This window comes from Durio zibethinus, chromosome 16 (genome assembly GCF_047325235.1).
Source record: "Durio zibethinus cultivar Kanyao isolate XHJ-2024 chromosome 16, ASM4732523v1, whole genome shotgun sequence".
NCBI classification, from domain to species: Eukaryota; Viridiplantae; Streptophyta; class Magnoliopsida; order Malvales; family Malvaceae; genus Durio; species Durio zibethinus.
This window is the reverse complement of record NC_143177.1, coordinates 21860645-21886334: the sequence shown is the minus strand read 5'-3', so window position 1 is coordinate 21886334 and position 25690 is coordinate 21860645. Positions and strand designations below refer to the sequence as shown.

Below are 25690 nucleotides of genomic sequence, written 5' to 3'. Positions count from 1 at the left end.
ATGGAGGCTCTTTATAGCGCCCTCATCGAGCTTTGCATCACCTTTGTAGGCACTAAAAGTGGCTTTGAAGTTAGCCTTGCACCTAATGGGGAAAGCATCTTAGGCTTTCCTTAGATCTCCTCGTTCCTAGCCCAGGCCTTAAGAGTGAGAGCGACCATGGCTTCCTGGTTTGGAGCTTGTTCATGGCATTAAGGTTAGGGATAAATGGTGGTTGCATTTTTACCGACAAAAAGAAAAAAAAAGGAAAGGATTGTGAGATGTATTTATTGGTAATTTAGAATATAGTGCATCCCACATTGAATAGAATGATTTAATTATTGATGAATAAAATTAATTTTTTTATTTATTTTATTCGTATTTTAAATAATTATGTTTGAATAGAAACAATTATCATATGATAAATTGTCATAACTATTTAAATATAAATAAATTATTATTCATAAAGGTCATGATTATACAAAATGTCATAGTCATCTGAATAAAAATTTATGTCTATTCATTTATTATAAATAAATATTTTAGTATAATCATTTTTACTATTTTTGATTAGAGAGTTTGAGGCTTTATTGTATCTTAAAGGCATATTACCTTTAAGAAAGTATTCTTCACACTTCAAAGCCAAAATTCTTTTATATTATTTCTCTTCTCTTATTTATTTTTCTAATAATTTAAAAGCAATTATGAGAAATTTATATTTAACATAAGAAAATACAACCATTTTACTTAAACAAGCTAGGGATTTGGTTTCTTCAGGAGATAATCTCCAGAAAGCTCTTGAATTAGCACTTTGAGCAGCAAAATCATATGAATTTTGCACCAATAGAAAACCCAGTTTATAACCGGTCATGTGTTTGCATGTCGCTATAGTAATATATTGTAGCCTAGGCCAATACAATAAGGCAATTCCTCTTCTTGAGCAATCAATTAAGATTCTAGTGATTGAGGAAGGCGAAGACATGCTCTGGCTAAGTTTACTGGTCATATGCAGATGGGTGACACTTATGCAATGCTAGGATAGCTTGAAAATTCAATAACTTGTTACAGCACTGGTTTTGAAGTCTAGAAACAAGTTCTTAGAGAAACAGATCCCAGAGTTGGTGAGACCTGCAGATATTTGGTTGAAGCTCATGTGCAAGCATTACAATTTGATAAAGCACAGAGGCTATGCCAAATGGCTCTTGACATTCATAAAGAAAATAGTTCACCAACTTCTTTTAAAGAGGCAACAGATAGGAGGCTTATAAGTCTTATATGTGAAACAAAAGGAGACCATGAAACTACTTTGGAACATTTTGTTTTAGTCAGTATGGCCATGGTGGCAAATGGCCAGAAGACAAAGGTGACTTCTGTTGATTGCAGCATTGGAGACACATACTTATCTTTGTCTCAATATGATGAGGCTGTTTTTGCTTATCAGAAAGCACTCACAGCTGTAGACACCTAATTTGGTCCAGGTCCGGATCAATTGGGCCCGGTCCAAATGGGTAAGCCCATTTTATATTTTTATTTTGTATCTTATTTATTTATTTATTATTTATTTATTTATTGCTAGTATTATTATTTATTAATATATATATTTTTATCTATTAATATATATTATTATTTATCCATTAATGTATATAAATTTTTATTATTAACTATTATCTATTATTTATCTATTAGTCTATACATATTTATTTTATTATTTATCTATTTTTTTCTTTAGCTAGGATTAAAGGATATTGATAAGAAAAAGTTGAAATTTTATCGTGAATTTAGGATTCAATCAGAGTCCAGATTGGATTCAAAGATTGAATCCCAATCCAAGAGGGAATTAGGATTAATCAGAAACTCTTCCGATCAATCCCTATAAATAGGTCCACAGAGATCACACAGGAGGACACGGAAAGGAAATAGAAGCTAAAAAGGTTCTGGCCTGTTAGAAACAGCTTTAGGAATTTGTGAAAAATTTTTTAGAATTTTTGAAGTTTTTTTTTTCTGGAAAATTTTTGAAAATTTTCCAGAATCCGATGAATTTTTCAACGACATTTGAATTTTTCGATGACTTTTTCGACCAAATTTGAAGTTTTTAGCAAGTTTTTGTCAGATTTTGATAGAGTTTCAATTGGAATCTGGGTTCGAGTAGAGAGAGAGAGGAGGAAAAGAAGAGAAAAAAGAGAGGGAATGAGAGATCTGGTGAAAAAACGAAGGTATTTACCTTTTATACCCTGTTAAAACGACGTCGTTTTGGTGTTAATAAACTCAGAAGATTCGTGTGTTTCTGTTCGGACGACCCAACCCAACCCGACTCGTATCGCAACCAGCTTTCGACCCAAGTTCGACCCACACCTCAATCATCAAGCTGAGCTGAGCTGAACTGTTGGAGCCGTACCAAGTCGAGCCATCTTCTGTCTCTCAAGCCGAGCCAATCCCAACTATTTAAGCCGAGCCGCGTTAAGGTTTTTTTTATTTTATTATTATTGTTATTATTATTATTTATTTATTAGATTAGAATTACTTAATATTCCTTATTTTATGTTTATTTTTATTTTTATTATTTTTATGATTTTTCTAAAATAAAAAAAATTTCAAAAAAAATATTTTTGGGAAAAAGTTGAAAGTATCAATTTTTCTTAAAAATAAAATTTCTAAAAATATTTTAGGAAAATTTGAAAGTATCAATTTTTCTTGAAAATAAAATTTTCAAAAAAATATATATATATTCTTAGGGAAAAGTTGAAAGTATCAATTTTTCTTAAAAATAAAATTTTCAAAAACATTTTAGGGAAAGTTGAAAGTATCAATTTTCCTTGAAAATAAAATTTCCAAATGCTTTAAGGAAAAGTTGAAAGTATCAATTTTTTTTAAAAATAAAACTTCCAAAAACATTTTAGGGAAAGTTGAAAGTATCAATTTTCCTTATATAAAAACAATGAGTGTTTTTTTAAAAGAGAGGAAAAGATTTATATCAAAAGTTGAATCATTATTCTTTTTTTTCTTTTTATTTTAAATAATCTGATGATAGAGCCTCTGCAAGTGAAACAGTAGTCTTCTTGCATACTCTTGAGGTGATGAAATTTTCTCAAATTTTTGCTAAAAGTATTAAAGTCAATTGAGAATAATTCTCAATAATTAATTACTTGGTAAATTTTTAAGGCTTAGATAACACAAAATTAAGCTGGTACCATCTTTCGATGGGCATTGTGAGGGTGCTATAACTTTCCTCACACGTAACCGTACTTTTAAACTCTGTTCTGGTTAGTAGACTTGAACCTATTCTTTTAGGGACCCTTAGGCTTAGGTGTTCCTTAAAAGGATAGATTCCTTAGGTGGCCAATCGCACCTAGATAAAAAGATTAGTGGTGACTCCCTCAAATTAATGTCTAACGATAGATCCTCGGATCTAGACGTTATGACAGTTTGGCGACTCCACTGGGGACGTCTGAGAGTTAGGCCAGCAAATAAATTTGTGTTATTCAAAAGCCTAATAAAATTGAACCTTTTTTATAAATTTTTTTTATTCATTCATGTTTATTTACTTTATTAATTATGTCATTCATATGCATATGCATAACATGAGCTCTATACCTGAGCTTCGTCCCTCTAGGAGAGAGTAAAGTACTTATTGCTTTCGTAAGGTTTAATACCTCTGCAATGGCTAGCGAAATACTCTCACTCAAATTGAACCTTTTTCGCTTGTAGCTTGTAATGGGTGAGGATTAAGGTGCTTTACTAGTTTATGATGGATAATAATGTAAGGAGCAATTTAGGAACCTTTAGACTTTAACCTCAAACCACATATAGTGAATCTTAAGAGTGCCTAACCTATAGATAGAGCCATCATCCTTCCCTTTTAGAATTGACCAAAAGCATAGGGTTCATTTCTCTTATTCTGTGTGATGTCTTAATTTACTTAGTTATTTATTTATTCTTTTTTTTGGGCATACTAATATTTTCTCTCATTCTTTTGCATTGGTTCATGTTCATATCATAAAGTTGCATAAAGAACATTTGCTTGAAAGATGATCTTCAATAAAAACTTTTTATGGACTTCACAAAATGATTAGTTTGCTCCTCATCTGTATTAGCTCCTTGTGAGCTATCCAATGAAGTAAAAATCTAGTCAGAAAAGATACAACTAAAGATGGAGGATTGTTTACCAATCGGTTATGATTCTACCCTATCTCAAGAAACATCTATCTTTCTCAAACAAAATAATCTAGAAGAATTGATTGATATATGGAAGAAGATGAGCCCAGCTAGACAAGAGAAGTTTTATCAGAGACACGGGCATATAGCATACCTTCTCATAGTAGTTATCGACGATTAACTAATCAGAGCTGTAGGATAATTTTGGGATCCTACATACAAGTGTTTCATCTTCAATGAAGTTGAAATGACACCAACCATCAAAGAATATTCAACTTTGTTGGGTTTGCACCTTAAGGCTTCTAATAAGATATATGTCAAAAAGCACAAGTTAAGATTTCGTAAGGATTTGGCTCGACTTATGGGGATAGACAAAAAAGTTATAGATTCTTATACAAAGAAGAAACAAAAACAAGTTTGCCTACCTTGAAAGTTCTTTCATGAGTTTTTAATGCAACATGTCAACGAAGAATGGGTATTAGATGTATTTGCCTTAGCTATATACAGAATGGTGATATTTTCAAAGGTTTTGGGTTATATTGAAATAACGGTGGTTGACTTCTTCGAAAGTGTGACCAATGGCTGTAACTCTTTAACAGTAGTATTAGCAGAGACTATCAGATCTTTAAGTTACTATCGTCAAAATGGAAGGCATTTTATAAGTTGTATACAGTTATTATACTTATGGATGAAAAGCCACTTCGAATGGAGAAAAGGTACTTTCTTAAAGTTTTATGTCTGCAATTAAGCTCTGATCAAAGAATTCTATAAAAGTAGGTGGTCAGAATAAAAGTATAAATAGGGGTGGATAGTTTTTTTACAAAAATTAACTAATGTCGAAGTAAGATAGTTGGTCCCATGGATGAATCATGAACCTATGTTGTATCAGTGTGGAGATAATACTATGGTCCCACTTTTAGGTTTATGAAGAGTAACAAGTTATGCACCACTTCTAGTGAAAAGGTAGTTTGGGGTAGAACAATTCATTCTTATGACACATGGGCTTCATCAGTTAGATTTCTCTTATAGTGAGCCAAAAGCATTTTAGAGGATGAATGAGATGATTAAAGCATGAAAAAACACCCGAAGAGTGAGTCTCAGATCGTTCATTGATAAGTTCACCATTGGATACTAAGTTTGAAGAGCAAAATGAAGATAGAAAATGGCATTCACTTATGAAAGCTCTCAACCACCAATAAGAGAAAAGCTTGAAGAGATACCATTAGAATTGGAGCTTGCGACAAAAGAATTTGAATTCGAAAAAGATAAGTTAAAGCAAAAGATTCAGAAACTTCGAGAAGAAAGATATTAATGGAAAGAAAGAATCGAAAAGCATGAACTCAAAGTTTGCAAGATTGCTAGGAAGCGTGACACAGCTATCCAAGACTTATCAGAGTTACATCATGAACATAAGAGGTTGTGTGTGAGGGTATAAGCCAAAGAGATAACAATTATTGAGCTGACTGAAGAGAATGCAAGATTGAAAAAAGAATATGCTGAATTGGAAGAAGAAGGTACCCAAGTACAGACAGAGAATAACATGTTGAATAGCTACCTAAGCAAGTTGAGATAAAAGTTGAATGAATAAGAAGACCATATTGTTGCATTGGTTAAAGAGCATAGAGAGTTATCATACCAAGTCGATGTGATAAAATAGAGAACTTAGAAAGATAGAAGTATATTAAACACCTAATGACTCAAATTTGTAAAGGGATATGCAAGACAAGAGAGATGGTAAAAGAGGCAGAGGCATTAAAACAAGTGGTGGTCTCAGTAGGAGAACATGTGCAGCGTCTCCTAAACTTTATCGAAGAAGCTAAGGCCTAGTATGAGCAGATCAAACGATTTTATGGTTATAACTCTAGGATGATAAACTCAATGTAAATAAAAGTTCTTTGGAATAAATGAAATCTTTTAGTTAAGCACCATCTCAAGGTAAATATTCTTTGCATACATGCATTTTCATTCATTACACTTAACAAAGTAACCATGAGATAGTCATATAAATTTGTTAATTCTAAAATATGGTATTCAAGGTTCAATGATAGCTCCATCCAGTAAGAACCTCGCTCACCGATATAACACAAGAGCCAGAGCTAGACAAATGAAGCAAGAAAACTCTCACAGATTTGAAAAGCTAAAAAAAACATAAGAAAAGATTAAGAATGAGTTAAGCAAGATTTTAAATGCTTTCAATACTCTGAACAAGAGAAAAAGAATAGAAGAAAATACAAGCCAACAAGGCCCCCCATCATAAAAAGTGGTTGACTTTTTGTATTCTTCAAGTTTTGGTCCACAACAAGCCCAGCCCATATAAGATATTCGGCCACAACAGTTTATATATCCTGTATACCCCAAAATACCATCAGCTTCGAATCCAAGGCATTCCATAGTTATGTAAATCCTGTTTTTACTGAAAAAGTAGTAGAATCGATTCAAGTTTTCGATCTAAATGACTTAAAAGAAAAGGAGAAAAAAAAAGCAAAGGTGGTGGAATCTCAAGAAAATTCAAAAATTAGTATGCTTGAACAAAGATTACAGGTTGTAAAAAAGATTAGATTTTATGGTTCTATTGATGCTGCTAGGCTGTGCTTAGTCCCGAATATAGTCATTCCACTAAAGTTTAAAATACCAAAATTTAAGAAATATGATGGTATGAAGTGCCCAAAAACTCATATCACCATATATTATCGGAAGATAGCAGCCCATGCCCATAATGAAAAACTATTAATACATGTTTTTCAAGATAGCCTTACAGGTTTTGTTGCTAGGTGGTATGTCTAGTTGGATAGAACCCGCATTCGTTCTTGGAGCGGTATGGCTCATGACTTCATTAGTCAATATCGACATATTATAGATCTGGCTCTTGATCGTTTATCTTTACAGAACTTGAAGAAAAAAGAAAATAAGTTTTTTAAAGAATATGCCCAAAGATGAAAAGATGTAGCTTCTCATGTACAACCTCCTCTAACTGAGAAAGAGGCTACAGTGCTATTTGTTAGCACTTTGAAATCTTTCTATTATGAAAAGATGATAAGAAATGCAACAAAAAATTTTACTGATATGATAATTTCAAGAGAAATTATTGAGAGTGTCATCAAGAATGGTAAGCTAGAAAGAGGTGAAGCATCCACTAAAAAGGCCCCGAAGAAGAAAGAGATTGAAGCTCAAGCTGTGAGCTTTGATAGGTAATAATTCAAGGGTTATCAACCTTACCCATCACAAGGATACCCTCATATTATCCTGATGTGAATAACACCTCTCCTTATCCATACCAACCCATCCTGTAGTCATCCTACCCTCAAACATATCAACCTTCCTTCAGACCTCAGAATGCCACATACAGTCCTAACACTCAACCTATCTTAAGACCTCAGACCAATCCAGTCAGCCCAATGGGAGGTTCTCGAGAGCAATGAACCACTCGTGAAAAGCTTATATTTGACCTAATCCTTATGACCTATACAGAGTTATATTGTGAGCTTTACAACGGTCATCTGATTGCTCATAGTAAATTAGAGCCACTCAAGCCACCTTACCCTAAATGGTATGATCCCATAGCCCATTGTGACTATCACTATGGGATTGTTGGTCACTCCACTAAAAATTTTACTATCTTGAAACACAAAGTGCAACAACTGATCAAGGATGAAATGATTAGTTTTGATACAGGAGGGGTAACTGCATCAAATGTTAGTGGTAATATTTTGCCTAATCATAATGTGAATGCTCTGAGTAATAAACAGTAGTGCTATTTGAAAAGAAAAGTGGTAGATATTAAGACACTTTTCAGTCAGTTGTTTGATGTTTTATGGAAAGTTGATATGATACAACCAGTAAGTCCGCATAGCTATCATGAAATGTATATAGCAGGCACTAATTGTAAATATCATAATGGGGTAGTTGGTCACCCTATCGAAACTTATGAGCAATTTTTTCAAGAGGTACAAAAGCTTTTGGATTCATGCCAGTTGAAAGTCTATGAAGATGGAGAAGTTTTAAAAAATATTGAAGTATCTATGATTGACAAGTATGCAAAATTATTTTCAAAGTCGGTGACAATTCATTGTGGGAATAAGCCAAAGTCAGTCCTAGATAAACTCATTCCTCGATCGATAACTTTTAAAGTTCTGTCTCCCTTCCCATATAAGGATGATAAAGTTGACCCTAAAAATATGGTTGTGATACAGTGGTTCAGGGGCAAGAAGAGAATGTCTCTAAGACTAACGCTTTCAATATAACTGGTGTAAAGGCTATTACTCAAAGTGAAAGATGCTACATTCTAAAAATATTAGAGAATGCTAGAAGAGAGAAAGTTAAGGTAGGAGAAGAATGAAATAACCCTGAAATGGAACTTGAAGAGGATCGTCCGAAGTCGGTTAAAAAAAAAAGGCTTGTGAATTCTTAAAGTTGGTAAAACATAGTGAATATTCAGTTGTTGAACAGTTGAATAAAATACCAGCACAAATCTCATTATTATCATTGCTATTGAATTTGAAACCACATTGAAATGCCCTGCTAAAAGTATTGAACCAAGCATATATGGTACATAATATATCTATTGAATATGTGAACCACCTGGCTGAAAATTTAGTCATGCCAAATTATATTTCATTCAGTCATGATAAGATTCCCCCACAAGGAAAAGGAAGTACCAAGGCTTTGCATATCATAGTCAAATATAAGAGCCATATCATGGCTAAAGTTCTTATTGATAATGACTATGCTATCAATGTCATGCCTATGTCAACTTTGGCAAGGCTACTTATCGACTACTCTTATGTGAAAGGTAGTCAAATGATAGTGCGAGCTTTTGATGAGATAAAAAAAAGTCTTAAAAGATATCGATATGCCCTTGTAAATTAGATTGTGCACTTTTAATATGAAATTTTAAGTAATAGATATCTCTCTGTCTTATAGCTGTCTATTAAGAAGGCCATGGATTCACATGGTAGGGGCTGTTCCTTCTACTCTTCACTAAAAAATTAAGTTCAATATGGAAGGCTAGTTAGTGGTAGTGTTTGGAGAGGAAGACATGCTAGTGACCCAACCTTTGAATGCCCCATATATAAAAGCTATCGAGGAAGTGAATAAGTGTTCCTATCGATCTTTTGAACTGATCAACTCTATGGGTGAAAGATTTAAAAATCAACCTTTTTCAAAGATAGTGATGAGCCAAGTCATCAATAAGGGCTGGTATCCAGGAATAGGAATGGGCAAAAACTTGCAGGGAATAAAAGAACCCCTAACAGTGGTAGATAATAGTGAAAGGTTAGGCTTAGGTTATAAAGTAACAGAATGAGAGATCAAGAGAAGGCCAACAAGTAAAACAATAAGACTAATAATTATCCCATACCTATACAAGACTTTCAGACCTAGAGGATTCATGTACCCTAATACAAGAAAAAATATGGAAGAGTTTTTACCCAGTTAACCATCCATGCTATTGAAGATGAAGTGGGGCTTAATCAAAAAGGTGGGTTCATCTTTGTCCATCAGATTATGAGCTGAATAATTGGAGTGCCATTGAAATGCCTTTGACCTTTGAAACTAATTCAATGTAATTGTACATCCTAATAGTTATTACCCAAGGCATTGGGGTGATCTTTCTTGTTTAGGTCATTTATCTTTTATTATTCTAATAAAGATTAAGAAAGATGCATTTTCATTCATTTCTTCTTGTATCTTCATTATTGTCATTTTTTCAAATACATCTTGTCAACATATCCTATTTCATTCAATTTCAGGTCCTTAAATGAACATGAAGATAATTATGATAACAATCAAGAGGTTAATTTTGAGAATTCAATTAACACTGATGAACTTGACAATGAAGATAATTCTGAGGAATATGTTATACCTCTGGATCTAATGAGATTGATTGAACAAGAAAATAAGCCAATGAGCCTCATCAAGAGATAGTTGAGTTAGTGAATCTAGAATATGGAGATAATAAGAAAGATGTCAGAATTGACACTTCACTTTCATCAGGAGATAGGTAACGTTTAACATATCTATTTTGAAAATTCATAAATATATTTACTTGATCTTACCAGGATATGCTAAAGCTGAGCACGGAGATAATAGAGCACAGATTACCCCTAAAGCCAAAATGTAAGCCAATCTAGCAGAAATTAAGGTGAATGAAGCCTGAAATGCTACTAAAGATCAAAGAAGAGGTGAAGAAATAGTTTGATGCAGGTTTTCTACAAGTGGCTAAGTATCCAGAGTGGGTAGCTAATATAGTAATAGTTTCTAAGAAAGATGAAAAGGTATGAATATGTGTAGACTATCATGATTTGAATAGGGCTAGCCCAAAGTATAACTTTCCTTTACCTCACATTGACATACTGGTAGATAACACGGCTAGGCATTCGATTTTCTCCTTTATGGATGGGTTCTTAGGGTATAATCAAATAAAAATGGCTGCAGATGATATGAAAAAAACTACTTTCGTAACTATATGAGAAACTTTTTGTTATAAAGTCATACTTTTTAGGGTTAAAGAATGCTGGGGCAATATATAAAAGGTCAAGATAATGCTCTTCCATGACATGATGTACAAAGAGATTGAGGTGTACGTGGATGATATGATTGTAAAATCTCATAAAGATGAAGATCATATCACTGACCTTAAAAAGTTATTTAAGAGATTGAGAAAATTTCAGCTCAAGTTAAACCTAACCAAGTACACCTTTGGGATAAAGTCAGAGAAGTTACTAGGCTTTGTGGTAAGTGAAAAAGGGATTGAAGTCGATCCAGATAAGATACAGGTCATTCAAAATTTGTCACCTTCGAGTACACCAAAAGAAGTTTGAGATTTTTTGGGAAGATTGAATTACATTTTTCGGTTCATCTCTCAGCTTACTTACAAATGTGATCCTATATTTAAGCTTTTTTACAAGAATAATGGAATGAGGAATGCCAAGTGGCTTTTGATAAAATTAAGCAATATTTGTCAATTCCTCCAGTGTTGGTGTCACCTGTTCCAAGGAAACCCTTAATTCTATACTTGACAGTGTGTGAGAATTCAATGAGATGTGTGCTGGGACAGCAAGATGAGTCTAGCTGAAAGAAGAGAGCTATTTACTATCTGAGTAAAAAATTCGCAGAATATGAATCCAAGTATTCTTTATTGGAAAAAATGTGTTGTGCATTAGCATGGACTGCTAAAAGACTCAAACAGTATATACTCTATCATACCACATGGCTTATAATAAAATTGGATCCAATTAAATACATCTTTGAGAAGCCTTCTTTGTCTGAAAAAATTGCTAGATGATAAGTAATGCTCTCGAAATATGATATTATATATGCAAGCCAAAAGGTAATAAAATAGAGTGCTATAGCGGAGTTCCTTACAGATCGTGCTACTGAAGAATATGAACCAATGAGATTGGAATTCTCTGATGAAGATTTAATGACTATTTCCCAACTGGAGAAGGGGAAGCATGAAGAAAAGTATTGGAGAATGTATTTTGATGGAGCTGCCAATACCTTAAAACATGAAATTGGGGCAATTCTAATCTCTCCAAAAAAATAATACTATTCTGTAATAGTGAGGTTAAATTTTAATTGCACAAATAACATCACTTAATATAAGGCATGTGTCATGGGTTTACAAGCTTCTATAGATAGAAGAGTGAAAGTAGTAAAAGTGTTTGGAGACTCAGCTCTAGTTATATATCAATTGAAAGGAGAATGGGAGACGAGAGATTCAAAACTTATTTCATATCATAAGTATATTTTATAGTTGATAAAATAGTTTGAAAATATCCATTTTGACCATTTACCTCGAGAGGAGAATCTAATTATCGATGCCTTGGCTATTCTGGCTGCAATGATTCAAATTAATGACAATACTGACATTCAGTCCATCAAGCTAAATGTTAAGAATATGCCAGCTCATTGCTCCAATGTAGAAGAAGAAGAAGATGGGAAGCCCTGGTATTATGATATTTTACAGTATATTAAGGATTAATAATACCCAATTCAAGCAATAAAGAATGATAAAAGGGTCATCCGAAGATTAACTATGAGTTTTTTTTGGATAAGGATGTTCTGTACAAAAGAAGCCATGATCAAGTATTACTGAGATGCGTAAGTAAAGCTGAAGCAAAAAAAATCATTAAAGAGGTGCATGATGGAATATGTGGGACACATGCTAGTGGACACATGATGGCAAGACAGATCATAAGAGCAGGGTATTATTGGTTGACAATGGAAAATGATTACATTGACTATACTCGTAAATGTCATAAATGTCAGATATATGCTGATAAGATCCATGCTCCGCCATCTATTTTACATGTTTTGGCACCACCTTGACCATTCTTAATGTGAGGCATGGATGTCATTGGTCCTATCACCTCAAAGGCTTCTAATGGGCATAGGTTTATTCTTTTGATGATAGACTACTTTACAAAATAGGTGAAAGCAGCATCATTTGGGAGTGTGATATGGTCTATAGTCTGTAAGTTCATAAAAAGAGAAATTATTTATAGATATAGACTTTCAGAAAGAATTATTTCAAATAATGCCAAGAATTTAACAACAGAATGATGCAAGAAATATATGCCTAATATAAGATCAAGCATCATAATTCGATGCCATACCGTCCGAAAATGAATGGGGCAGTTGAGGCAACTAACAAGAACATAAAAAGAATTCTTGAAAAGATGATCGAGACTTATAAAGATTGGCATGAGAAGTTGCCATTTGCATTGCATGCATATTGAACATCAGTGTACACCTCTACTGAGGCAATCCTATTTTTTTTGGTTTATGAGATGGAAGCTGTACTACCGGTGAAAGTGGAGATCCTATCCTTGAGGTTCTAAAAAAAATTGAATTGAAAGAAGTTGAATAAATTCGAGAATGCTATGAACAGTTAAATTTTATAGAAGAAAAGAGATTGACTGCATTATGCCATGGTCAGTTATATCAAAGAAGAATGATAAGAGCTCATGACAAAAAAGTTTGACCCCGTTGCTTTCGAGAATGAGAGTTGATCTTGAAAAGAATCCTCCCAACCTAGCACGATAATAGAAGAAAATGGACTCCGAATTGGGAAGGGTCGTATGTGGTGAAATGGGCTTTCTCGCGTGGAGCATTGATACTGACTGAGATGAATAGAAATGATTTACCCCATCCTATAAATTCTGATGCTATGAAAAAATATTATGCTTAAAAGGAAAAAAGGTAAAAAAAAAGAAAAAAAAAAGAATGAAAAAGGAGGATTCAAGACGAAAACCATAAAAGGGTGGTTTGAGTCATAGGGAGTTTATCTAAGTTGAAAACTTGAAAAGGCAGCTTAGATAAGGAGAATACAACATCAAATCTTAAAATTCATTGGCCAAAAGGCTAGCAAATTTGGAAGAGCTTTAAGTTGTTAAGTGCATCAGATGATTGGATTTTCAGAAGAACCTTGAGATGTGTTATCATGATTGTTCGATTGTTCATTTTTGGGCATTGTCTCCCTATACCTATTTTTGTAATTCTTTCTTGGCCAAAGTTTGCCAATATTTTTGCTAATAAAAGACATTCTACTTCACTTTTTGTGTGCCTTTTTTGTTGACTGTCTCTTAATCATTCTTATTATTTTCTCATTAATACCTTGCAATAGAAGAAATGTGTGAATACATTCTTATTTTTTAATATTGAAATAATGATTGATAAATAAATAATAACATGAAAGATTACTACATTACATTGGAAAGATCAAGAGTGATAAAGGCAAATTTGAGATGTTCAATTCCTGATAAGGACATTGAATTTAGAAAGAGATTGCTTGTAGAAAGGATACAAAAATTAAATGAAAGAGATGATTAAGAGTTACATTGACTTGGTCTTTGAAGAACAAAGGGTTCGAGGCCCAAGAAAAGAGTTTGAGAAACTTGAGTACCACAATTGAATAGGAATTAATTAGCCAACATTTGCATAGCATGCATTGAATTTCAAACGCATTGCATATCATATACTCCATTTAAGAAAATATAGTGCATAAATTCAAGAAGCAGGGGTATTCCAAAATCCCACATGGAGAAGACAGATGTGAAGATATTTTCAAATTTGAGAAAAAGCTTGTCAAGTAAGTTTTTAATCTTTGAAATAGGATATCTCTCGGTATCAGGGTTGATTTGTAAGACCTTTGAGCATAATCTCCTGAAATTCCTTCAAACATGATTTTTAACTCCTTTGGATATGATTGTCAAGGAGCATTTACTTTCAAAGTTGTGATGCCTTTAATTAAAAGAGCTTTGTTTGTTTTTTCAAAGTCGTTGAGCCTCTGTTTAGAGGAACTTTGTTTATTTTTCAAAAGTCGTTGAACCTCTGTTTAGAGGAGCTTTATTTATTTTTTCAAAATCATTGAGCCTCTGATTAGAGGAGCCATTTATTTTTTCAAAGTCGTTGAGCCTCTGATTAGAGGAGCAATTTACTTTTCAAAAGTCATTGAGCCTCTAATTAGAGGAGCCATTTATTTTCAAGGTCATGGAGCATCTGTTTAGAGGAGCTTTGTTTATTTTTTTCAAAGTTGTTGAGCCTCTACTTAAAGGAGCTTTGATCAAAATTTTAACCAAAAAAAAAGAGAAAAAAAAGCAAAAAAAAATGTCAAGTTAAGTCTTGAATGGGTGTTTACGTCTTTGCACAATTCCTGTTTCATAAAAAATGTGCAAAGAGGGGCAGCTGTAGACACTCAATTTGGTCCAGGCCCGGATCAATTGGGCTTGGTCCAAATGGGTAAGCCCATTTTATATTTTTATTTTGTATCTTATTTATTTATTTATTTATTATTTATTTATTGCTATTATTATTATTTATCAATATATATTTTTATCTATTAATATATATTATTATTTATCCATTAATGTATATAAATTTTTATTATTAACTATTATCTATTATTTATCTATTAGTAAATATATATTTATTTTATTATTTATCTATTATTTTTTTCTTTTGCTGGGATTAAAGGATATTGATAAGAAAAAGTTGAAATTTTACCGTGAATTTGGGATTCAATTAGAGTCTAGATTGGATTCAAAGATTAAATCCCAATCCAAGAAGAAATTGGGATTGATAAGAAATTCTTCTAATCAATCCCTATAAATAGGTCTACAGAGATCACACAGGAGGACATGGAGAGGAAACAGAAGCTTAAAAGGTTCTGGCGCGTTAGAAACAGCTTTAAAAATTTGTGAGAAATTTTTTAGAATTTTTGAAGTTTTTTTTCTAGAAAATTTTGGAAATTTTCCAGAATCCGATGAATTTTTCGACAACATATGAATTTTCGATGACTTTTCTGACCAAATTTGAAGTTTTCAGCAAGTTTTTACCAGATTTCGACAAAGTTTCAACCAAAATCTGGGTTCGAATAGAGAGAATGAGGAGGAAAAGAAGGGAAGAGAGAGAGAGAAGGAAGGGGAGATCTGATAAAAAAAATAGAGGTATTTGCTTTTTATACCCTGTTAAAACGACATCATTTTGGTGTTAGTAAACTCAAAGAATCCGTGCGTTTCTGTTCGGGTGACCCAACCAACATTGTGACCCGTTTTCGACCCAAGTTTGACCCGTACCTTAATCATCAAGCCAAGCCAAGCCGAACTGCTGGAGCTGTACCAAGCCGAGCCATCTTCTGTCTCTCAAGCCGAGCCGATCCCAGTTGCTCAAGTCGAGCCGCGTTAAGGTTTTTTTTTTTCATTTTATTATTATTATTATTATTATTATTATTATTATTATTATTATTATTATTATTATTTATTGATTAGATTGGTATTCCTTGTTTTAGGTTTTTTTTATTTTTTTATTTTTATGATTTTTCTAAAATAAAAAAATTTCAAAAAAAATATTTTTGAGAAAAAGTTGAAAGTATCAATTTTTCTTAAAAATAAAATTTCCAAAAATATTTTAGGAAAAGTTGAAAGTATCAATTTCCCTTAAAAATAAAATTTTCAAAAAAATATATAGATATATATTCTTAGGAAAAAGTTGAAAGTATCAATTTTTCTTAAAAATAAAATTTTCAAAAACATTTTAGGGAAAGTTGAAAGTATCAGTTTTCCTTAAAAATAAAACTTTAAAAAACATTTTAGGGAAAGTTGAAAGTATTAATTTTTCTTATATAAAAGTAATGAGTATTTTTTTAAAAGAGAGAAAAATATTTATATCAAAAGTTGAATCATTATTCTTTTTTTTTATTTTAAATAATCCGACAATAGAACCTCTGCAAGTGAAACAGTAATCTCCTTGTATACTCTTGAGGTGAGAAAATTTTTTCAATTTTCTAGTAAAAGTATTAGAGTTAATTGAGAATAATTCATAATAATTAATTACTTAGTAAATTTTTAAGGCTTAGATAACACAAAATTAAGCTGGTACCATCTTTCGATGGGCGTTGTGAGGGTGCTATAACCTTCCTCACCCGTAACCATACTCCCGAACCCTATTCTGGTTAGTAGACCTAAACCTATTCTTTTAAGGACCCTTAGGCTTAGGTGTTCCTTAAAATGATAGATTCTTTAGGTGGCCAATCGCACCTAGATAAAAAAGATTGCTGGCAACTCTCTCAAATCAATGTCTAGCAATAGGTCCTCGGATCTAGACGTTATGATAACAGCTTTTAAGATAGCTAAAGGAGATAATCATCCAGCAATTGGGTCTGTCTTTATTTAGTTGACTTATTTGTATAACAGGACAGGGAAATTAAGGGAATTAAATCATACTATGAGAATGCCCTCCAAATCTATGAAAAGACCATGCCTGGGATCCCTCTAGAGGAAATTACAAGTGGCTTCATAGATTCTTTTGCTATTTATGAATATATGAATAACCTTGATCAGGTAATCAAGTTGCTACAAAAAACCTTAAAAATATACAATGATGCCCCTAAGTAGCAAAGCACGATAGTTGGAATTAAAGCCCATATGGGAGTAATGTATTACATGTTGAGGAATTATTCGGAATCTTATAACTCCTTCAAAAGTGCCATTTCAATGCTACGTGTATGTGGAGAGAGGAAATCTACCTTCTTTGGCATTGCTTTCAATCAAATGGGGCTGGCTTGCCTGCAACGCTATGCTATTAATGAGGCTGTTAAGTTGTATGAAGAAGCCAAGAGCATTATGGAGCAAAAGTGTAGACCTTACCACCCTGATACGCTTAGTGTATACAATAATCTTGCAGGCACTTATGATTCAATTGGCATAATTTGGATATCAATATTAGAAAAGGTTCAAGGTCTCAAAGGATTAATGTTTTTATGGACCAAAATGTTAATTTTCATGAAGATCTTTATTAGAGGTATATATTTTATTTTTTGCATAATTGCTGATAAAAAGATTAACTAAATGAGATAAACACATTAACAATTTATTTTATTAGCGTGTAAAATCAAAACACAATATGCAAAATATTGATTACATTGTATAAATTTATGTATATACTAAAATTAACTCCACAATTGGGTTTAATAAATTATATTATATTTATTTGAAAAATCGATACTTATAAAGACTAGGATAGGAAATAACCCGAAATCATAAAAGAGAAAGACATGAATTGATTTATGACTAAAATATTTATCACTTGTTATTGAGTAATGAATTAAATTAGGTTCAAATAGAATGATCGATTATTTAATTGTCATGTCTTGGTTATATATAAAACAGGCAAATTGTCTCATAGTTTCTATGAAAACAATAAAAAATGGATAAAGGAATTTACCATGAGAAATTAGATGCAAATAGAGAATATATACACAAAATAAGATTTGGCTATAAGATTAGTTTTATTATTAAATCATAGCACTAAAATTAAGATAATAAGTTTAGTCAAGCTATATGTATGGTTCTATCTTTGTTGATCGTTTATAAATCATATGTTGATATATATATATATATATATATCTAAAATTTATTATTATTACACTAGAAGTGATTTTACAAAATAAATTTTATTGCGAACAATCACAAAGTGAAAATCGTAAATAGTCGTCAAATAGTTAACAAATGGTTACAAAAAAGGCTTATTACTTTTCACATATGGGATATTAATTAAACGAAAAGACATGTCATTAAAAATATATATTGAAGCATTTGTTAGTTACTAGCATTTTGAAGGATGCCCATCAATGTCTAATTAAGCATGTTTATAAATTAGAAAATAACATGCAAATTCATCATGAATTTTTGCATGATGAGTAGAACTTATATTATAATTATTGTTTATACTATTTTATAAAAATGATTCTTTGGATTCATGTTTCATGACTTGCATTGATATGGTGATTTAGAAATGAATATATTGATCATAAAATAATTGTGAAAGTATTTAAAATTGGACTTAAATATACTATGGACTCTTATTGTATATAGGCATATTGGTCATATGAGTAAAGTTTGAATTTATTATATATCCAGAAATGTTATGACTAATTAAAAGTGGTAAATAATAGAGATATATAGGCTACACAATGGTGGAGAAATAAAATTCTCATAAAAATTTGAAATTAAGTTTAAATGTTTCAATAATCATGAAGTTAGAATTGGCCATTAGGCAATTACTATATGCATTGGAAACTCATGATAACATTTGAGATAGTTGATTTTCACTAAAAGCCATCATTATAAATGAGATAACTTTAATAGCTAAATTTATATGATTTGTAGGTATATGGTGGATTATTATGATTGGCTCAGAATAGCCATAGGCCAAAATTAATGCCACAATCTTGATCATGTTGTGGTAATTTTTTGTTTTATATATGATCTAATTTATGAATTGTACAAATGATTTATTATCTATGGTTTTATATAGTGAAATTTCAAAATATATTTACTTTGGAAGCCATGAGTGATTCAAAGATCTTGTGAATTTGAAAACTTTTATAATAGCAAAAAGAATGCTATTTGATCCATTTCGGTGATGGAAATGATTTTATTCATGGTAATAAAAAATTATTAATAGTGTCCATGATGAAATAGATTTATATAAATATTTATGAATTGACATAAAAGTCTTAAAATGAGACTATAGAAGCATAATTATATTTGAAAGCTACCTATTGATGAAAACTCTTATATTGAGTTAAAATATAAAAGTTTTGAAACTTTTATTAAAATATTAAGATATCAGCTAGTTATCTTTTACTAAAGGTGGATTTGGAGACCTCCTACTTAAAAAAAAAATCACCAAATAGTGAAAAGATAAATAAAATGATAACTTGATTAAATATATATGATATCTTGACAATTAAATGAGATATTCTTTAATAAAAGAATGCACACTTGCACATGGTGGAGGTGATAAGAATTAAAAGAAATAAAAATTATCACCATAATGTTGTAAGATTTTATTATAATTTTATGAGTAAATTATACAAGCTAATAAGTTTAAACACTTATTAAAGTAAAGTTATAAAAAGGTCCTTAAAACTCTTAAAAGGACTAAAATCGTTTGGTTTATTTATTGAGTTTATCCAATTGTACTATAATTATATTAAAAATGTATAAAAATATAGAAATATAATAGTTGAAATTAATAAATATAGAGTTGTGGTTATAACCAAAACTAACTATTTCTTAAAATGATAAGAATGAGGCAACAATATCTGACTCATATAAATGATATGGAAAATGAAAAGTTTGGATATATTAGCCTGAAGTAATTATATTAAAGATTTAATCTCTAGTGGGGGCAATTACCATAAAAGAAAATTGAATTCTAAGATATTTGGTTAGTAATACTACAAGTAAAATGGATTTAAACCCTTACTATTAGACACCAATAATAAGAACCCAACTTTGAATTAGTAATCTCTAATTACAAAGTTTAATGGGTAAAAGCAAATTATTATTATGTGTCTATTAAGCACTAGTAAAATCCATTCAAATTTTAGAAACTAGTGTGATCTATTACATGAGGAGGATGAGTTTTATACTCTTAATGGAGTTTTAAATGTCTAAAGTAATTGAGACATAATGGAAACGCTACCTATATAAACATAGAAATGGTGTTGCTTTAATGAGAAAAATTAAGATCTCTCTTGTAAATGTTAATGAATAGGATAAGCACATGGTCATAATAGTGCTTAAAACGATTATAAACCTCTGATAGAAGAATAAATAAGTATTATGTGTGTTATATATTCAATTTTAACACTATGAGTTGATGTTTAATTTGCGGACACCATCAACTTCGGTTAGAATTCTAAGATATATATGCTAATTAAAGGTTTAAATTGAGAGATACCTTATTGTATTCATAATATTTATTTGTGTGAAAGGTAAAATTTAAGCACCAACATTCTAAACTAATGAAAAATTATTAGTGGTTTAGAATGTGGTGCGTCCCACATTAAATAAAAAGATTTATTATTGATGAATAAAATTAATTTTGATATTAATTTTATTCATATTTTAAATAATTACGTTTAAATAGAAATAATTATCATATGATAAACAGTCATAACTATTTGAATATAAATAGATTATTATTCATAAAGGTCATAAAGGTCATAACTATTTGAATAGAGGTTTATATTTGTTCATTCATTATAAATAAATCTTTCAATATAACTTCACTATTTCTAATTGAAGAGTTTAAGACTTTGTTCTATCTTAAAGCATAATTATCTTTAAGAAAGTATTTTTCATGTCTCAAAGCCAAAATTCTTTTTTATTATTTCTCTTCTCTTATTTATTTTTCTAATAGTATTTTGATTTGTGAATTGTGAGGTGAGAGGACTAATGTCTGGTTTGGTTGGCATGAGATGTATTTTGATTTCATATTTCTAAAGAGGCTGGACTAGAAAAAATAGGTCAAGTGACGAAGAGAAGGCGTGAGGGAAATGAGATGAAATTGAAGAGTTAGGAAATTAGGGACTAGAGTTTCGATGTTAAAAACTGAAATGATATATATTTTATTTAGTTTAAATATTTAATATTTATTTAATTTTGGTTTTTTTGGTTGGTTTGGGTGTAAAAATTCAACATGGAAAATCGACTAAACCAAAAATTCAATCGAATTACCTTATTAAATGAAAAAATGACCTGATTTACTTTGGTTGAGCCTTTTTTTTCCGATTTAAACTAACATATGCATAGCCCTAAGTTTCTTATGTGAAGTTTATGAAGTTCTCTATTAGATATAACTAAATAAAAACTAAAATCGAAAATCAAAATCGATAAATTGAAATGTCTCTTTAAATAAATCAAATGTTCAAATTTTGAAAAAGTTTTAATAAATTTTGATATATTTTTTAAATAAATATTTGTAATAAAAATATTGATAAAATTTTTTATTGAATAAATATAGATTAAATTTAAATTATAAACAACATTTTTAATAATTTTTTTATTTGAGGAACTTGTTGGATTGACTTGTCAACTATGAAAATAAGGAATGAACTAGTGAGTTGTTATGTTGACTATTTCTACTAAAGCAAAATAACCATATGTTCGACTAATTTTTTTTGTAAGTTAAAATTTTATTTATTTAAAAAAAGCAGTGATACGCTGTAAAATCTTGTTACAGAATTCCAAAAAGATACAAAATTGAAAAGAAGAATATAGAGAATAATCAAGAAGAAAGATGAGAATTTAGAGAGAGAAAATTGCTAAGAGTATTATTGATGATCTTCTATTTCTTTTTTTGTATAAGTATTTGTTATCCAAGAAGCAGCAATCACTGCTACAAGCACCAAGTACAACAATGTCTCACTTTCTGTACAATAATATCTCTACTTAATTTCTTATTATCATTGTTACTATACAATCATATCTCAACTTAATTTTCATCGTTCTTTCAAATTTTGGTTTACTCGATCAATGGCTATATTGCTTATTCCTACTAATCTTAGCTTTAATACATTTCTTATCTGCTTTACTATTAGCCCACCTACCATTTCCTCTAAATTGTAGAGCCTCTTATTCCTTTGTAACCAGACATATATATATAGGCTCCTCAAGCTAGCCTTAGTGTAGCACTGAATCAAACATCTTTCTTTTCAACTATCGTATTGCCCACTGAAACTCCACCTGTAATACCCCAGCCCAAATAATAATTGAGCTAGACTAATACTAAAGCCCATCAGTTTATTAAGACATTATTTAGTAAAAAAAAAAGGGCTGAAGCATTAGATGAAAGAAAACCTAACTATCATGAAACAGAAAGGAAATAGAGTTCTTCTTCCTCATCTTCCTTAGGGTTAGAGAATATGAAAAATCAAGTTGGAGATTCACAATCAGAGGCTACAATCAAGTTAATCCCTTAAAGGTGAGTACATGCCCTCTTTTTATTTAAAAGAAAATATCGCGTTGATTGCTATTATTTGGAGTTGAAGTTTTGAGAGAAAAATCAAGAAAAATCATGAAATCCTTCATTAATCTTGATGATCTATTTGGGTAAATTATTGGGCTTTGTTTATTTCATGTTCTTAAGATTTATTGATGATTATTGAATGGAGTTTGTTGGCTGAAAGTAAAGATTTGAGTTTTTAAAGATTGAAGGAAAAATTCTATTTTTGGATGAGATGTTATGATCTATAATAATGAATTAAAATAGAATTTTGCATTAATGGATAGATTATTGCTGTGATTATTATATATCATTGGAAAGCATTTTGAATCTAGTTTCTAATGAAATAAATGAAAGTCAAATCTGAGTTTTCTATGAAGAGTTGTCTAATTTTAACTTAATGATATGCAGGCTGTAAGACAGTAGCATCAAGGTTGAATTTCAAAATTTTTCTTAATTTGTATACAAGGATTTACAGATTAAGCCATATATGTTTGGAAAGCTTATTGAGTCTACTTTCCAATGAAATAAGCGGAATTGAATTTGGAGTTTCCTGTGAATAAATATATAATTTCTATTAGAAGGTATATAGGTTGTTTGGGAGCAGTATATGACGTGGATTTCAAAAATTGTTATAATTAATCTACAAGAAATTATGATGTGTGCCATATATGGTTAGAAAGCTTATCAAGTCTAGTTTCTAACGCATTAAAGAGATCATAATTCTGATTTCGATATATTGAGATATGATTATTTAAATGAAAAGAGGTCAGGCTACTAGTATTAATTAGTTAAGTTAACCCTTGTGTAACTTAGTTGATTTTTGTATAAATGGTCTAAAAAAGGGTTGATTAAATTCTGATATGTTGAAATGATCTTGGATAGGCCATTAATTATTTTGAGGAAAAAACTAAGTGGTGGAATCAAATGGAGGTAAGTAGAATCTCACACACTTTGCTTGTTTTCGAATCTATGTATATATTTATATATGTTTCTAAATGAAAGAATGTTTTATTTCTTTATTTTCGATATATGAAAATGGGATCAAGCATATGATTATTTTGTCTTTTCGCTATGTAAATGATGGATCATGCTTATGAATGAAATGAGAAAATGATTTACGTTTAAAGAATGATTTTATGATGGCTACGTTTTTACATCCCTGGGAAGTGGGATCATCGACACCAGAACTAGTTCTACGACCCTGGCTAACGGGTAATAGTAGTTAGCAAAGACATGATCATACGACCCTGGCTAACGGGTAATAGTAGTTAGCGTAAGCCCTGGTTAACGGGTTATAATAGTTAGCAATGATCATGAGAATGAAATTATCGATACGACCAATGTCATGGGTTATAGCAGTGATCATAGCTAACGATAAATGAATGATAATGATGATTTATGATGATTTTAATGATTGATCCATGATTTGGTTTAATTATAATATTTGAATGATAGCATATTTTGTAATGATTTATGAAGTGACATATTTTGACATTGATTTATGAATTTATGAAATATTTGACAAAACGATGATCTTGAAATGTTTTGATGTTATGATTTGATGAATGTTTTGAATGATTTATATGATGTGTAAGAAAACGATGCTTGATCTGGTAAAATGTGTGAGCCTATACTTACTGAGCTGTGGTTTGCTCATTCCCCTTTTACTTTTCTTTACAGATGACTAAGTGATAAGTTTGGTTAGTCTTGTGTGAAGCTAAAAGATGAAATGGATAAGATTACTTAATCGTCAGAGAATATATTGGCCAATAAGATTTTAAGAGGTAGTTTTGTATTTTATATGGTTTGTATTTGCCAATATAAAGATGTATTATCAGTTGGATTAAAGATATGGATTTTACTTGGTAGATTGTTTTATTGAAGAATTTTAGAATGTTTAAGAAAGAAGGCTTCGTATTACTTTGAAAATTTCTTCAAGGTAATACGGTCGTGTTACGTCTTGTTCTCGGGGCATGACAAAAGTGGTATCAGAACTTAAGTTACGATCTTTGGAGAATTTTAATCATTAGATTATGATTTGTAGATTGTGTTAAGATTTTCTTTAAAAGCTTAAGTTATGTTTTTTTGAGATTTTCTAAGAGTTCAGGTTATGATCCTTAAACTATGTGAGATGTTAAGGAGCTTATAATATGATTTTGAAGATTTTCTAAGAACTATAGTTATAATCTTTGGAGATTTTTAAGAAGTTAATTTATGATAAGTAGATTAACGGTGATTTTCAAAGAATATAGTTTATGATCCTTGGATTGAAAGAGATATTCTATGAGTATGGTTACAATCTATATATTATGTGAAGATTTTTAAGAATAAGTTTTGAGGCAAGATGATTATTTTTTTCAAAGTTCAATGAAACAATCATATAGTAAGAGATATGATTGCAAAACTAGATGAATGAGATGTGGATGTAAATCAAGTTTTGAGGACGAAACTTCTTATAAGGAGGGGAGAATGTAATACCCCAGCCCAAATAATAATTGGGCTAGACTAATACTAAAGCCCATCAGTTTATTAAGACATTATTTAGTAAAAGAAAAAGGGCTGAAGCATTAGATGAAAGGAAACCTAACTATCGTGAAACAGAAAGAAAATAGAGTTCTTCTTCCTCATCTTTCTTAGGGTTAGAGAATATGAAAAATCAAGTTGGAGATTCACAATCAGAGGCTACAATCAAGTTAATCCCTTAAAGGTGAGTACATGCCCTCTTTTTATTTAAAAAGAAATATCAAGTTGATTGCTATTATTTGGAGCTGAAGTTTTGAGAGAAAAATCAAGAAAAATCATGAAATCCTTCATTAATCTTAATGATCTATTTGGGTAAATTACTGGGCTTTGTTTATTTCATGTTCTTAAGATTTATTGATGATTATTGAATGGAGTTTGTTGGCTGAAAGTAAGGATTTGAGCTTTTAAAGATTGAAGGAAAAATTCTATTTTTGGATGAGATGTTGTGATCTGTAATAATGAATTAAAATAGAATTTTGCATTAATGGATAGATTATTGCTGTGATTATTATATATCATTGGAAAGCATTTTAAATCTAGTTTCTAATGAAATAAATGAAAGTCAAATTTGAGTTTTCTATGAAGAGTTGTCTAATTTTAACTTAAGGATATACAGGCTGTAAGATAGCAGCATCAAGGTTGAATTTCAAAATTCTTCTTAATTTGTATACAAGGATTTACATATTAAGCCATATATGTTTGGAAAGCTTATTGAGTCTACTTTCCAATGAAACAAGCAGAA

The 25690-nt window shown here is 30.8% G+C and overlaps 1 pseudogene; it reads left to right on the top strand.

The window, feature by feature from the left end:
- Positions 1–22848, top strand: LOC149514435 (protein KINESIN LIGHT CHAIN-RELATED 3-like; annotated as a pseudogene).
- The last annotated feature ends 2842 nt before the right edge of the window (positions 22849–25690 follow it).